The 14866-nt window shown below is 28.6% G+C and overlaps 1 protein-coding gene across 1 annotated transcript in view; it reads right to left on the bottom strand.

Annotated features, from left to right (window-relative positions):
• LOC108563213 (ankyrin repeat domain-containing protein 6) overlaps positions 1-14866 on the bottom strand; it is a 51714-nt gene that overhangs the window by 32969 nt on the left and 3879 nt on the right. The window lies entirely within an intron of this gene.

Below are 14866 nucleotides of genomic sequence, written 5' to 3'. Positions count from 1 at the left end.
AAACTTATTAATTTTAAAAAATCATTAACACTATAACTATTATCCTTCAAAAATATACACCTATGAAGTTATTTTGCTAAATATTACATTGGAAGCAAATTGCTAGACAATTAAATCTAAGTAAATCTTATTTACTTATAAAATAAAATTACATAATTAGGTTCAATAATAACAATTTTTAAAATGTATATTTCCCGTTTTCCCGAGAAAAATACACAAAAGTTTCCGGGAAATAAAAAAAACTACAAAACTTTCAATAAGGCCGCTCGTCATTAATTCATAAATCAAAATATCTAAAATATTCATGTCATTTTATTTATTTAATATATTTATTGGTAAAAATTTTGAACAAAGTATTCATTGTAGTAATAAACTATAATATTTTAATATAGATTATATATAATTTGTTCTCAAGTTATTCCTTAATTTTGTCCATATTCAATAAAATATTAATAAATTTTCGCAGAAATTGAACTAACAAAAATAAGTTGAAAACATTACGAAAGAAGAAATAAAAAAGATACTTTAAGCTACGCAAGTATATTAAAGTACAAATATGGGAGTGGAAGGTTATTTTGTGCAAGAGTGTTTGAAGATAAATTAAGTTAATGTGCACAGAAACTATTATGAGTATAAAATATTTACTCAAAGACATTGTATTTCCAGTGACAGTAATTATTTCTAAGATATTCATTTAATGTGCTATAAAATTTATTTAATTTATTAGTTATAATATGTTTTGTTGAAATATTGTTGAAAGATTTGTTTTAATATTTTTAAAGAATTAATAGGTTTTAATTATTTGTCTCCTACAATATTTATATATTAACAAATTGCCACGTCGACTATTTATATTACACTATAAAAACTGTGAGATTTGAGCAGAAATTAATTAAATTGAAAAAAATAATTAGAGGAACTAAATTATATAAACAAATGAATAAACTAATAAATAAATAAATAAATATACAACTGACCTTTGAAAATAAAATCTAAATATAACTTTCAGCCAGTAAATTTACTATTTACTTATATTGTATATTATTGTTATGAAACTAGGTGAAATTAAAACTGTATTTACAGAATATTTACGTATAATTAAAATAAACAGCTTTTACAAAGTATACATAATAGATAAAAGAAACATATAATTAATATAAATATTTTCGCTTAAAGTTTACCATTTTATATACAAAAAAATGGATTTTACACTTGAATAATAAGTACAGTTTGTTTCATTATATTTTTTAAATATAATAAATTTAAAAAAATAATTCATAAAAATGTCGAATGTTACAAAGTGAAAGGAAATTCAATAAACGTGTATTAACAATTTTATTAAATGAAAATTACATATTATTGAATTAGAAACTTCGATAATTGAGATTAATGGCTTTTGATATAAAAGTTTTTATTAGGTAACCTCAGATTATTATAAATCACCATAGAAAAAAACACTAAATATTATTATTATTGTTAAATCTAATATCCTTGTAACTTATTTCTTAGGTAAAATTTGAATTTACGACTCTAATACACGTCATGCGCATGATTGATCATACCTCTTAAAATGTAATTTCATGATTGAGCATAGAAAATCATTCGGGATAATGGATTTCACTTGAGCAAAATATAGTCTATAAATATGATTCATGTGAAGCAATATAATAATTAGAAACAAAAAAAGTAAAGGGTATTTTTATATTTATGAAACTATAAAAAAAGTTAATGTTGAATTAGAATGATCGAAAAATGTGATTAATGAAATATCTTGAAAATTACATATTTCAATCTCTTTATAAATAAAAGAGGTTCTTGTAACGTCTTCATCATATAGATTGGAATTTAATTTTTAAGTGCTTGTTTTAACATTATTATAATGAAGATTTGAATGAAAATCTTGCAGATAATAAATTACATAATATTAAAATTAATCAATATAATTATAACTCGATTTATAATTATATAAATTCCAAGAAATAAGTACAGAAATACAAATAAACTATACAAAAAGAGATTTTACTGTATAAAAAAAACGAAAATTTAAATATACAAAATATTGTGTACTAATTTTGTACAATTTATTTGCTAATTATTATTTAGTTTGTTTTAAAAGATTAAAACCGGTCTATAGAGAATCCGAACTGATCATTAGAACTCTGGCAGGTATTGAATTAAATGTTATAAAAATATTTTATATAAGATAAAATTAATTATTAATATTGGGTGAAGTAAAAAGTTCTAAGCCTTTTTCGTTAAATGGCTTTAGTGAGCCATATCTCACGATGTATACGTTTTCATTATATAATGCGACTTAAAGGCGACATAACGCTTTAAAAAAAAGTTATTTGATAGTTTTGTGTTTAGTTAATCCAGTTGTGTGTTAGAGCGGTCCAAAATGGAGGTAAAAGAAAATTCGATACATTCTTCAGTACCACTACGACCAAAGAGAAAAGCGAAGCAGGTGGCCAATTGTGTTGTTTATGGACCCAATACAGTATCGAATGCAACAGAAAAGTGTTGGTTCCAATGATTCCGTTCTGGTAATATGGACGTCGAAGATGAAACATGCTCTGGTAGGCGAATCGTCAAAAATGTTGCTAAAATTATGGAAATTGTCGAATAGCACCGGCATGCGAGCACTTATTTCATTGTCCAGGAACTGAAGATTAGCCAGAAAACCGTTTGGAACCATTTCCATAAGGCTGGTCCTAAGGAAAAACTCGATGTATGGGTACCACATGAATTGACACAATAAAACCTTTTGGAGCAAATTGATGCTTGTGATTCTTTGCTGAAACGTAATGAAATCGACCCATTTTTGAAGCGGATGGTGACTGGCGATGAAAACATACGAGAACAATAGGCAAGCTGGCCCAAACAATCGCCAAGCCCGGAGTAATGACCAAGAAGGTTTGGCTGTGTGTTTGGTGGGATTGGAAGGGAATCTTCCACTGTGAGCTACTCTCATAGGGCCAATCACTCAATTCGGACCTATACTATCAACAACTAACCAGATTGGTGCAGGCGCTTGATGAGAAGCGTCCAAAATTGGCCAATAGGAAGAGTGTTATGTCCCATCAAGACATCGCCGGGCGATACACATCTTTAAAGACGAGCCAAAAGCTCCAAGAGCTTGGATGAGAAGTTATATCGCATCCGGCGTATAGTCCAGACCTGGCACTCGATTATTACTTTTTCAAGCATTTTCAAAATTTTCTTTATGGTAAAAGACTATTGATCTAAATCAGAAAATTCTAACTTTGTTAATTTCTTCGTCAAAATAAAGAGAAAAAAGCTCAGAACTTTTTACTTCAACCAATATTTATGTTGATTATTCCATTTCAATATATGGAATAATTTATTTTAAATTAATTTATAAATGTTTAATAAAACAATTTTTTTTGTGTATTTAAGTTTTGTAAAAATGCAGTTGCCAATTTAAAGAAAATTGGAGATATTAGATTTCACTTCCGCAAATTCTAGTTTAGAAAATGTAAAATTATATGTGAAACAAACTAATAGGTAGTAGAAAATCCAAGAAATAAGTGTTGACAATTATTTTCTTAGTGATACTATAAAAAAGATTATTGTTGAATTAGAAACGTCGGCAAATTGCTATTAATGGTATAATTTGCTAGAAAGCGCATGCTTTTGCTGTTGTTAAATATAATGTCCATCCAGTTTATTTCTTAAGCATATTTTAAATTTACTACTTAAGAGTATGACAACGCATAAACGCACACAATTATTTATTCTTTTATTATGTATTATTCTCATTTAAATAACGTATTTGATTTAATTATATTTATATAATATATTTATATTATACATACGTCTAAATTTTTGTTCATTAATTTTTAATAATTTTAACAGTTTTATCAATTATTTTATTAATAAAAATCAAATAATTACTAAATAATGACATTAGAAGTAGTGTTCCCGACTTTTTTTTTCAAAAGTTAAAATTTTCTCGGGAAAGTTATATTTTAATAATAAACCTAATATTGTAGGTTTCAAATAAGTTTAAAAAGAACACAAAACATCAAAAGACTGATCCGATAAAACAATGCGTTCTTTGTATTGATTATGCTAGAAAATGCGAGAAGGACCCACAACTATTATTTTAATGGAATAATAATTCTAAGAAATTACATATTTTTAATTATGTATGTAAATATGCTTGTTGCAATAAATGTTATTATTATCGTTCTAAAATGACACTTCATTCAATTTATTGCGTCTCCGCAATAACAAGAATTAGAATTTCACATTGTTCCAAGATTTCTCTAGACTCTAACCGAGACAACAATAGATTATAAATAATTATTAACCGACAAAAGAAATCGTACATAAATCATGCAAAAAACAATATGTTCACTAAGTGCAAACTATACAATATTGAATTAGAAACGCCGACTGATTGCGATTAATGGAATAATTCCATGGAAAGCCTCGAACATGTTTCGATTGTTGTCACCGTTGTTGCGCAGTTGTAACGGACGAAAAAGGCAAACCGAATGTCGTTTCATTAATTTAACGAAATAAATTATTGTCGCCGATAAATCGAAGCAGTCAATTGAGAAAAAAAACGTCGTTATCCTTTGCCTCAATGTAAATGGCTTTGAACCCACGCAAAACTATTAGAGGTGAAACCGTGTAAAGAGTTAACAAGAAAAAATATAAATAACAACAACAAGAACAACGAAAAAGATTTATTTCTTTAACCCAATTAAAGCAAAATCGTGTTTCAGTAGAAATCATACATACATTGATGCTAGTTCGAAGAGAGCCGAGATTTTTGCAGTAAAAGGTAATTGTAACTGTGCGCACGATCCTTAAGCCATTGCTTCTTCTTCATCCGCTTGGTTAGTGGAGATCTGTTAGTTTAGTTGGTTTTTTTTAAAGACCGACGATAAATGAAGAAAATAGAGGAAATGGAAGCAATGCCGCTAATTTATTCACAACGCGACACGGAGACAAGCTGTTCTCGTGAAATGAAAGTTTCAACGTTCAATCATTAAGCAGAAAGGATCTGCACGAGGAAAAGTCGCATTATGCAAATTACATTTAGTTTCCTCAATTTTTTCCCTCTCTTGAAAGTTTTATACTTTCGGTCGATTTTATCTATTAGTTAAGTAACATTGCTCTGCTCGTAATTCCAGTTGTCACGTTGTTATTTTTATTATCATTTTGCAGTAAACTTTCCAAGGAAACAATTAAGATAAGAAATCTTTAAAATATTTTTTTTACTCTCCTTTTACCTTATTCGGAATTTATTATGCGTACTTGTATCGTTTTATGTATTCTTTACTACAATTTAGTTCAAAGGTCAGCAACCTATGTCCTCGTTAATTTCCAACAACCTATTTAAAAATGATTTTATGTTGTTTGAATTAGAAAAAAAGAACGCTTTAATTTAGATTTTTTATTTAATTATTTTAATATAATTAAAAAATCTGAAGATTTAATTAATTTCGTGAATTTTTCAATTATCAAACATGTTAATTAATCAATTATTCGTTAACAAAGCTTCCATATAATTAAGACCGCAATTTCAATTTAACATACAAAATATTCCAAATTTTAGGCCAACGTCAGTAGGCTTTTAACATGTTAAACATATGGCATTACTGTCAAAGTTGTGTTTCTTGAGGCAATCACAACTGTCTTGATTCGTTGAACATTAATTAATTTAATTGGACTAGAGCGGCTCCGGAGCATGCAGCTCTTTTAATGACAAAACGCGTCTCACCGCGTTACGGTCGAAAACTAAAAAAATATTTCAAATAGGAATAGGAATTCTACAAGGAATCAATTTTTCATATTGACATTACCTAATATTGTTTATGAAAATTCGCTCAAAATAATGTCAGGAATTTCGATCAAGAAGATGTTAAAAATGTATTGAATGCATCGAATGAGAGAAGAATAAATTAAATAAGTTCCTACCAAAACAATGTTAACAAACAAACATTTAAGCAAAAATAAAACACTAAATCAGTTTTTGTTATAGAATAAAGTAGTAAATTTTGTGACTTAAATTATGTAATTTAGTTTAGTTGCGTGTACAATGAGCACACATAAATAAAAAACACAAGTAAATTAGTTTAATAAAAAATATTATGTATTATTGCAATATCTCTAATGACAAAGTAATGGATTTTTTTTGAATAATTCTTAGATAATTTGTTACATTATCTTAGACTCATCTCATAAATATCATAAAAATACATATAAACTATAAACTCTGGATTGGATTGGATTACACTTCTTGTCTCAATTCTTTATAATTAATAATTTTTGAGGGCATAGATATATTTTATGATTTAAAAATATAATGATAATAATTTTACTTTATTTTGTATTATAGTGTGTTGGCAATAAAGTAATTACTGTTTTGTAATGTAAAATAAATCTATTTTTTGAGCAAAGAATCAACTTTAATCAGTTATATACATTTTGTCGATGACTTTTTGTCTTTCTAGCAACTTCATGATTCCGCGGTCATAGAACTTCTGTTTCCTAACATCAAAAAACTTAATCAAATGTGATTTCAAGTTATCATCATTAGTGAAAGTTTTACTATTCGAAGAGTTTCATAAACTTATATACTATATAGTAATCTGATGGTGCAAGGTGAAGATTATATAGAGGATGCGACATCACTTCCCAACCTAGATGCAATAATTTTCCACGAGTCTTGCATTGTCTTGATAGAACACGATTTTTTTTGCAATTTGTCAATTCTAGCGTTTTTATGTGATTTCTTCCTAACTGTTTAATTAGTTGTTAACTGCAAACATATAAATTGATTGTTTGGATCCTTGGATGTAGCTCAACAGGCAACAAAACTTTTCAAATCCTATCAAATTGACAGCATGAATTTTTTGTTGTAATTTAGCTTTATGTGTGGTTTGTGAAGAGAAGGCCCATTTTTCACCACCAAAATATTTATATGATCATAACAAATTTAAAAAAAAAATATTTACAATGAGCTATTCTCCATAGATGTACATTCTTCATAATTGGTCCTTGCGCTCTGATTACATAAATTCAGATTAATATTTAAGAATATGGGATTCATATGCATCAATGCATTAAAATAGAATCATTGAAATATTTATGGTGTCCAACTCAATATATATTCCAGTTTATTCTGTTGCATTATTGACCGAAAGTTGCCAAAATAAAACAGCTTCAAATAAAGATGTCTCATATCTTGAAGACTTTGTTCGCTTCGAAATTTCGAGAAGCGTTATATTTTCCTCAGAATATCAAATGCAAAGAGTCAACAAGCAGCCTGCCAAAAGTAATAACGAACGGCTGTAACTCTTTAACCGGTGACACGAGAGGAAAGAAAAAACTATTGTACTGCAACACCAACAGATGCAAATTACTTCAATTATATATAATATTTTAAAACTTTAAGGCTTTGTAACAGTTTGTCATGTTGTTTATTTCAGTATTATAATAATTATATACATTTTTATTTTTGTTAAAGTTGAAATAAAGCAGTTACATTCTGCAGAACACATGTTTGTATTAATTAAACGATTAGCTGAACGCGATTTCAGGAATTTGAATGAAATGTAATTAACGAGCATAGCAATTTGTGCGGGGAATTTCGATGGAATTCATTAGAACCTTTGCAGCGTACAAATAGGAATGGATAACGAGGAGATCCGATATATTTTTTTTGTATGCGTTTCCTTTTTGATCTTCATTGGTCATCTGTAACCAGTGCATTACTCTTTTATTTTTTTCTACTCCGCTATTTGCTTTCATTCCCATTGACCTTCCTAATGGAATGGGAACACGAGCACCTAGTACGTACAATAGACTTGTTTAGATGGACGTGGATATGCGTTCGGTGTATAAATAAAGCCCCGTTATAAAGACTGATGGAGCCGTGACAGATCCGAAATTTCACATCGCTCCTCCACTCAAATATTTGAAGCCGCAGGATGAAAGGATGAGCGAAAAGGATATGGATACCTTTTGTACAAAATACATGTTCTATGTGTGTGTGTGTTTTTTTTTCATGTTTTGGTTGCAACATTTGTACTTTTTTTTTTCTACAAAATATTGAAAGAAATACTTTTCGTTCGTTGCCAAAGCAGTAATATTCGTTCGAAAATGTACGTTCCCGGAATCGCCTCCTAAATTAACCCGTTGACAACTAAATCACATCGCGAATAGAGATGATTTCATGCGGGATTACCAACAGTTACATTTCAATAGTTTGGATAATATTACCAACACCATCAGGATGCGTTGCAATTTAAAAATATCCTTTCTTGAAAAGATTATTTTTGTGATTCCTTGAAGAAAAACAAATATACTGAAGATAAAAAAGAACATACTTATTCTTGGTATATTATAATATAAATATGATTCATATTTCTTAAAATTCTTGTTTTTTTCACTTAAATGCTTCCAACTTAAATAATTATGTAAAATAAATATATATAATATTATTAATTTTTTTTTTGAAAAATTACATAATTACAATTGCATGTCACTACTTAATGCAATGTTTATTTTATTGAAACAAATCAATCTTCTAGAAAGAGTTTGTTTATTGTATAAATAGGTTAATGACCGAAGGAGTAAACTAATCTTTCTATGCAAATAATCCAATACGTTTTCTAAATATCATTCATATTTCAATTTAGGAAACGATGATTGGATTTACAGCATCAAAAATAAACGATTGGAAATTGAAAGTACATAAAGTATCAATAACATTGAAAGAAACTGATTACAGCAATACTTCGCATAGTACGGGTAATCGAATAACTTATTACAGCAATAACTCTCATAGTGTGCTTAATCAATCCTGTCAATATCCCGTACTATTTGAAACCGAACCCCTCTAGTACTTTAATATCGTATTAAAATAAATAGGATAAAACATGTATAGCAAAAAAAATATTTTGAAATTTTCAAACCGGACTGTAGATAATCCGCACTGATCGAAGCCGGACTATGGCAACAAGTCAACAGTTGAGATTCTGAACAATCCATAAAATTGTTGCCTATTTCAATTAGCATGCAATCATCACTTTGTGTATGTGCGCAAATGTCTTTATTTAGTTAACAATAGTGAATGTGTACAAATTTCAGAAATGCCATTTAAACGTTTAATAGAATTGGGTATCAATGAAAGAGAACAAAGAAGTAAATGATAAATGACATTTCGAACAATGGAGAGAAAATGGATTCCGCATTATTGGAATTCGACGGAGAAAACAAAGTTGTTGCAGAATAGGTCAACGCGATAATTTAAGTAATATATGCGATTCAAGAGTCCCAGATTTAATAAGAATAATTGAATCTGATAATTGGAACGCTTAGAAAGTCAGTAGAAAGAAACGGAGATTATCTTCGAAGTTAATGCACTCTATATCATTGAAGAGAAAACTTGTTAAATGTCAATGAATTTACATTAATAAAAAAGTTGTAGTAAAAGTACTAACTAATTAACCATGCAGAGCACTTATACAACATAGCAATACTTCGCATAGTGCGTCTTCCTTCTGTCTGGATTCACTGTAGTGTTCACTATTAGTATTTATACAGTCAAGTCATTTTTGTACGTTTTATATTTTGTATGGATTTATTTCCTCGAAAAGTGAAGAGTGAAAAAGAAATAGTAAATTCTCATAAAATAGTAAATTATTAATTTCTTCTGACTTTTATTTGCAATTTATTAACATATTAAATATGATATTCAATTAATTAATTTTATACTAAATGAAAGTGTCAGAATATTTGCATATCTTACAAGTAACAAAGATTATGAAAACGCATCACGTATCTACTACAAATTCTAAATTAATGCGGTTTATTTAAAATATTGAAAGACATCTTCAAACACAATATAAATTATAAATATTGGGCAAATAAAAAAGAAAGTTAATCCAAAATAAACTTAAATGTAAAATATATAAAAAAAGGATGGAAATTTTTCTGAAATAACAATTTTATTAATATAATGTCTTTTTTGTTCGGGAACCGAATTTTTAGAAGATATATGTTAAACTGTATTCAATCTAATTTAGATAATAGAAATAGATCTTTACTACGAACTATTTATTCAACAAATGATAATAATATTTAATACAAAACAAAAATTAAATTTAACAGCTGCAAAGGGCTAATGACTAGAGCCCTATAGCTGTCTTTCTGCCCTTATTCAGGTGTTTATATGATATTGAAAAACAATTTTTATTGACGGATTTGGCTATATAAATAATATTTTGATTTCTTTATTTTGAACTTACTAATTATAATTATAAACTTAGTTTTTCACAACTTCATTCAAATTTTGCATTAAGCATTTAAAGAAATTCAAGTGACTATTTAGAATATGTTAGTTGTCGTGTCTTTGAAGAGGAACATGAAGTTTGTGCAGAACACAAGCTATATCTCAATCTCTCAATCGTCGTAGAAAGTTTCGGCTAATTGCTCGTAACTTCAATTGTCCGGTGTGAATGTAACCCAAATATCGCAGTTACACTCCTTTTGCTTCGGATCAATTAAGCAATTTCTCTTTTGCGTACGAAGCAGATGTTCCAATGCTCTCGCATCGAGATGTAAATTGGAAAGCGCGCGCCTCCAACGATCGGGGGCCTTCTTTTTTTAGCCCGCCGAAAACTGGATTGAATGTCTGTACCTATGTGCGTTTATGCGTGTACGTTTATATCTGTAAGTGTGTGTGTGTATGTATATGCATGCATTTATGTATAGGTGTGTGCGTATAGATCACATCAGTTCCGAGAGATTTATCGGCTTTGGCAAATGCTAGATCGAACGTCTAATTAAAAATCATCACGCAATCTTAAATTACATCGTTTCGAATTAAGGCTGCTTTGATTGACGTGCAGCTAATTCGGCGTAACGGAATATATACTTACTACCTTTATAGATGACGTGCATGTCAAAACTCGAAGTACAAATATTACAACATAAATTTTGTAATAGTATGGTATTTTACTTGATGTTCCTTATGGTTCTAAACTTTGACCTCTCACCAATACCATTTTGTAAATGCATTTTTATCTTATATTTTTTTAAAATATTTATTAAATATATAAATATAACAAAACAATACATCTCATAGTGCGTCTTCGATCAGTGTGGTTTCAGTATATTAAAGTTTAAAAAGTCCTAGATTAGACCTGTTTATAGGATGGTTGGTGGCGCCAGTTACTGTCTTGATTAAACGGAATATTGTCCCGAAAAAGCGGAGTGTTATTTCCTTAGTTTTGTTTTCGTCTTTAGGATTTGTCCCTAATAAGCGGCTCTCCCAATAACCGGTGTCCCAATTAAGAGGAATCGTCTGTATTTCATATATACCAATACTTCGCATAGTGTAATTGATTCCGCCAATATTCAGGACTGTTTGAAACCGGACTAATCGAGGAACTGAATACATACAAAACGAAACCGCACATAAAGAGTCTTGTCTGCATAAAAAGTATACCCATTAAAAATATACTATTTTTTAGTATATATTTTGCTGAATTAAAAACGTTGTATTGAAAATTTATTGTAGAATTGTAATATTTTCATGACTTTTTCAATGGATAAGGGTTCTGCGAAGATAACAATGGTTGAAGAATATTATTCTACTCTGAGCTTCTCAACAGCAACGAAATGCAAAGATCGTTTCGAATCGACGCAGCGTAGTTATTTCGAGTGGCTTAGCTAACTTCTACCTCGAAAAACCGATCGTTCATTGTTGGTATTTCTGTAACATTCGTAACGCGAAGAACAAACAAGAACGTTATTAATGCGATGCGTCTTTATATTTTAATCTTAAATTGCCTTCACCAAAGCGTAACAAATGAAACCAGAAAGTTGGCGATGACCAAAACAAACATTGTCATTTGTTTCATTTTTTTTTCTTCTTCTCACACATTTAACTTATTTCTGTTTGTTTTCATTTCGTTACCAAATGGACGGTGGAGTTTAATTATTATTTTTGGCAAAGTTTCGTCCCTTTGTTTTTGCGAAAGAAACGAAATCATGAAGCGTATCCATCTCATCATAAAAATACCTAAACTCGTATCGCTGTTTTTATTTTACACTCGAATGTTTTCCATTCGGCTTCATTTTATGAAGTGCTTTGTTTGTACGAAAAGAAGTACATTATTACGTGCGATTAACTGTAGTTATGGAGTGCCGAGTAGAGAGTATGGGTAAACTATATAAATTTTCACAGTCGAATGCACAAAATATGTCAACCTTTTCGAATACAAAATGCTGTTGTTTTCCCATGTATCAAAATGCAAATAACTTCTTTATCCTATCAAATAGTCTTCGATTCAATTACTCAGGAATTTTTCGATTCTTGGAAATTTTATTAATTCATATCACGTTTACCAATGTTAAGCAACTGCAGACGCGGACAGTAATTGCATAGATGGTCAAGCATATTAAGTAAGTACAAAAATAAAAAGCAAAAAAAAAAACATGAAAATTAAATTCATGTTACGAATTACACATCTCAATAATATATATTTTCATGAGAATTTCTCTCAATTTATGTATTCACATTTCAAGAAATACAATGAAAATTAATTATTAAATTAAAAATTAAATATAAATTCATTAAATTAAATTATAAATTCATATTTTACAAGTAAATTAATTAAGTCACAAACTTAATCTTAATCTTTGTATTTTTTTTAATATATCGTTTTTTTTTCATTATACAGTGATTGTGCGGTGTTTGTTTTTGTATAAATTTCTCAATTAGTCCGGTTTCAAACAGTTCGGATATTGGTAGAACCTAGAACCCGTACTATTCGAGGAATTGTTGCATAACAATTATGTAAAAAATATATAATATTTTTTTCTTATATTTGTTTATAACTACATAAATAATTTTATGTTGGTTTTAATTATTGTAGTTTACTAAATAACATTTCATTAAAAGCTACCATAAAAGGAAAGCTTACAAATATGTTACTGCAATATCAATATTTGGATACGTTTAATGAATACTTTCTGTTTTTGCCAAACAGCTTTTCTCTTTCATAATTAATTACAAAATTCTTGTGAGTTTTCCTGATTAATTTAATGATTACTTATTTTTAATTAATTTGCAAAAAAATATAATTTAACTACATACAAATGAACTTAAAGCATACACTCTTCTAAATTAAGTTACGTTGACTAATAGTTACACTACGGTAAGGAGTATAGTTCTAAGTATGTAGTGTAAGGAGTATGTAAGAAGTACGACTAGGTCCTTCGACAAAAAACAACTAGTAGAATCAATTATGTTTAAAATTTAATTATTTTTATGTTATCGAACACATTTATTTATTTGTTTCGGGTATTTCCAATATTTTTCAGATATGATGAACATAAATTATATTTTTTGACATTTCAACCAAAATGCCTTGTCGTTATTGGTATTAGTGATTGAATAAGTTGAATTTTAGATCTGTTTCAACAAATAATTTATATGTATGTAATAAATTATTGTTAGTTTGTATTTTTTGTTCTTGTGATTTGAATAAGAATCGTTCAACGGTGACTAACTTATATAAATCAGTTCGTATCGAGCACGCTAGATGATCAAACTGATATAATTACTTACACTGACTTTAGTAAAGCATGTGACTTAATCACGCGATTGCTTTATTGATAATATAAAGGCTTATAGATTTTCTGCATTGTTGGTTCACGTTTTTAAATCATACTGGTATAATCATCAAAATCCAATGATCATGTATCAAATACTTATATTTCACATTGGTATGCCCAAATTAGAATATGTTGTTCTATCTTAGTATCTTTATTACAAATGCCTTAAAATCATCATCATTATCATACATACAAAGAAGGTTAGTAAAGTTCATATTTAGAAATGGAAGCGTTTTCATCATATAAATGTTAATCAAAATAAATTTCGTTAAACCTAAAGCATACAAATTGTTGCTGCCGATGTGAAAATATTTACTTATGTTTACAGATATTCACTCGTCAAGTAATTTATTAATTATGTTACAGATATTGCTTAGTAATAACAAGAATAAATAAATGTAAGTACTTGTGTATCCTGAAATTTACTTCTCATTTACTGAGATGTTAATAGTAATTAGTAAAATTTTGTACTGTATAATTATTGCGTCGACTACTAATACTCAAATACTTAAACGTAATGTCAAGTACTTGGAAAGTTTTTCGATATAAGCATAGTCTACATAAGTAAACATTGTATATTTATACATCCCGCAACAATTCTAAAGTACTTGTAAAACTAATAAGATTACTCCTATAAATTAAAGTCCTTTCATATGTTTTTTAAAAAACGTCTCACTCACTAGCCAAGTAATTTCCAAATATCGTGTAGCATATATATGAATATAGCATATGCCAGCGTTTCTCAAACTATGGGTCGCATTAAATTTTTAATTGTTCGTGAAATGACAGCTGTCATCTTACGTAATAGTGCTTGCAATGCGGCAGTTAATGTGTCACGATACGTCAAAACTAATAAAGTATCGGTTAAAGTACTACTACAAACATGTATGAAGAGACGCGCTACAAAAAAGCTGAAAAACGCTGGTATATGCACTGATTTGATGTAACTGAGCTCCTAGAAATACTTGACAAGTACTTTTACAAGTAATCATGTTTGTTGTTTACTATTCTATTCATATTAAACTATATTCAAATTATCAAGTGTTTGGAATTTTGTCTACTCAATATTGTGCTTCTCTTGCTAAGTAATTTATTATGTGTATATAAAGTCTACTATTTTTTATTTCATAATTGCAAAATGTTTGTCTCGAAGTGTTTGTAATTACTTTAATAAGATTTATGTGATAATAAGTATGAGTCA

Source organism: Nicrophorus vespilloides, unplaced genomic scaffold, assembly GCF_001412225.1.
Source record: "Nicrophorus vespilloides isolate i.1.1-1 unplaced genomic scaffold, Nicve_v1.0, whole genome shotgun sequence".
NCBI lineage: Eukaryota > Metazoa > Arthropoda > Insecta > Coleoptera > Silphidae > Nicrophorus > Nicrophorus vespilloides.
The sequence above is the reverse complement of the archived record's forward strand: the minus strand, read 5'-3'. Positions and strand labels throughout refer to the sequence as shown.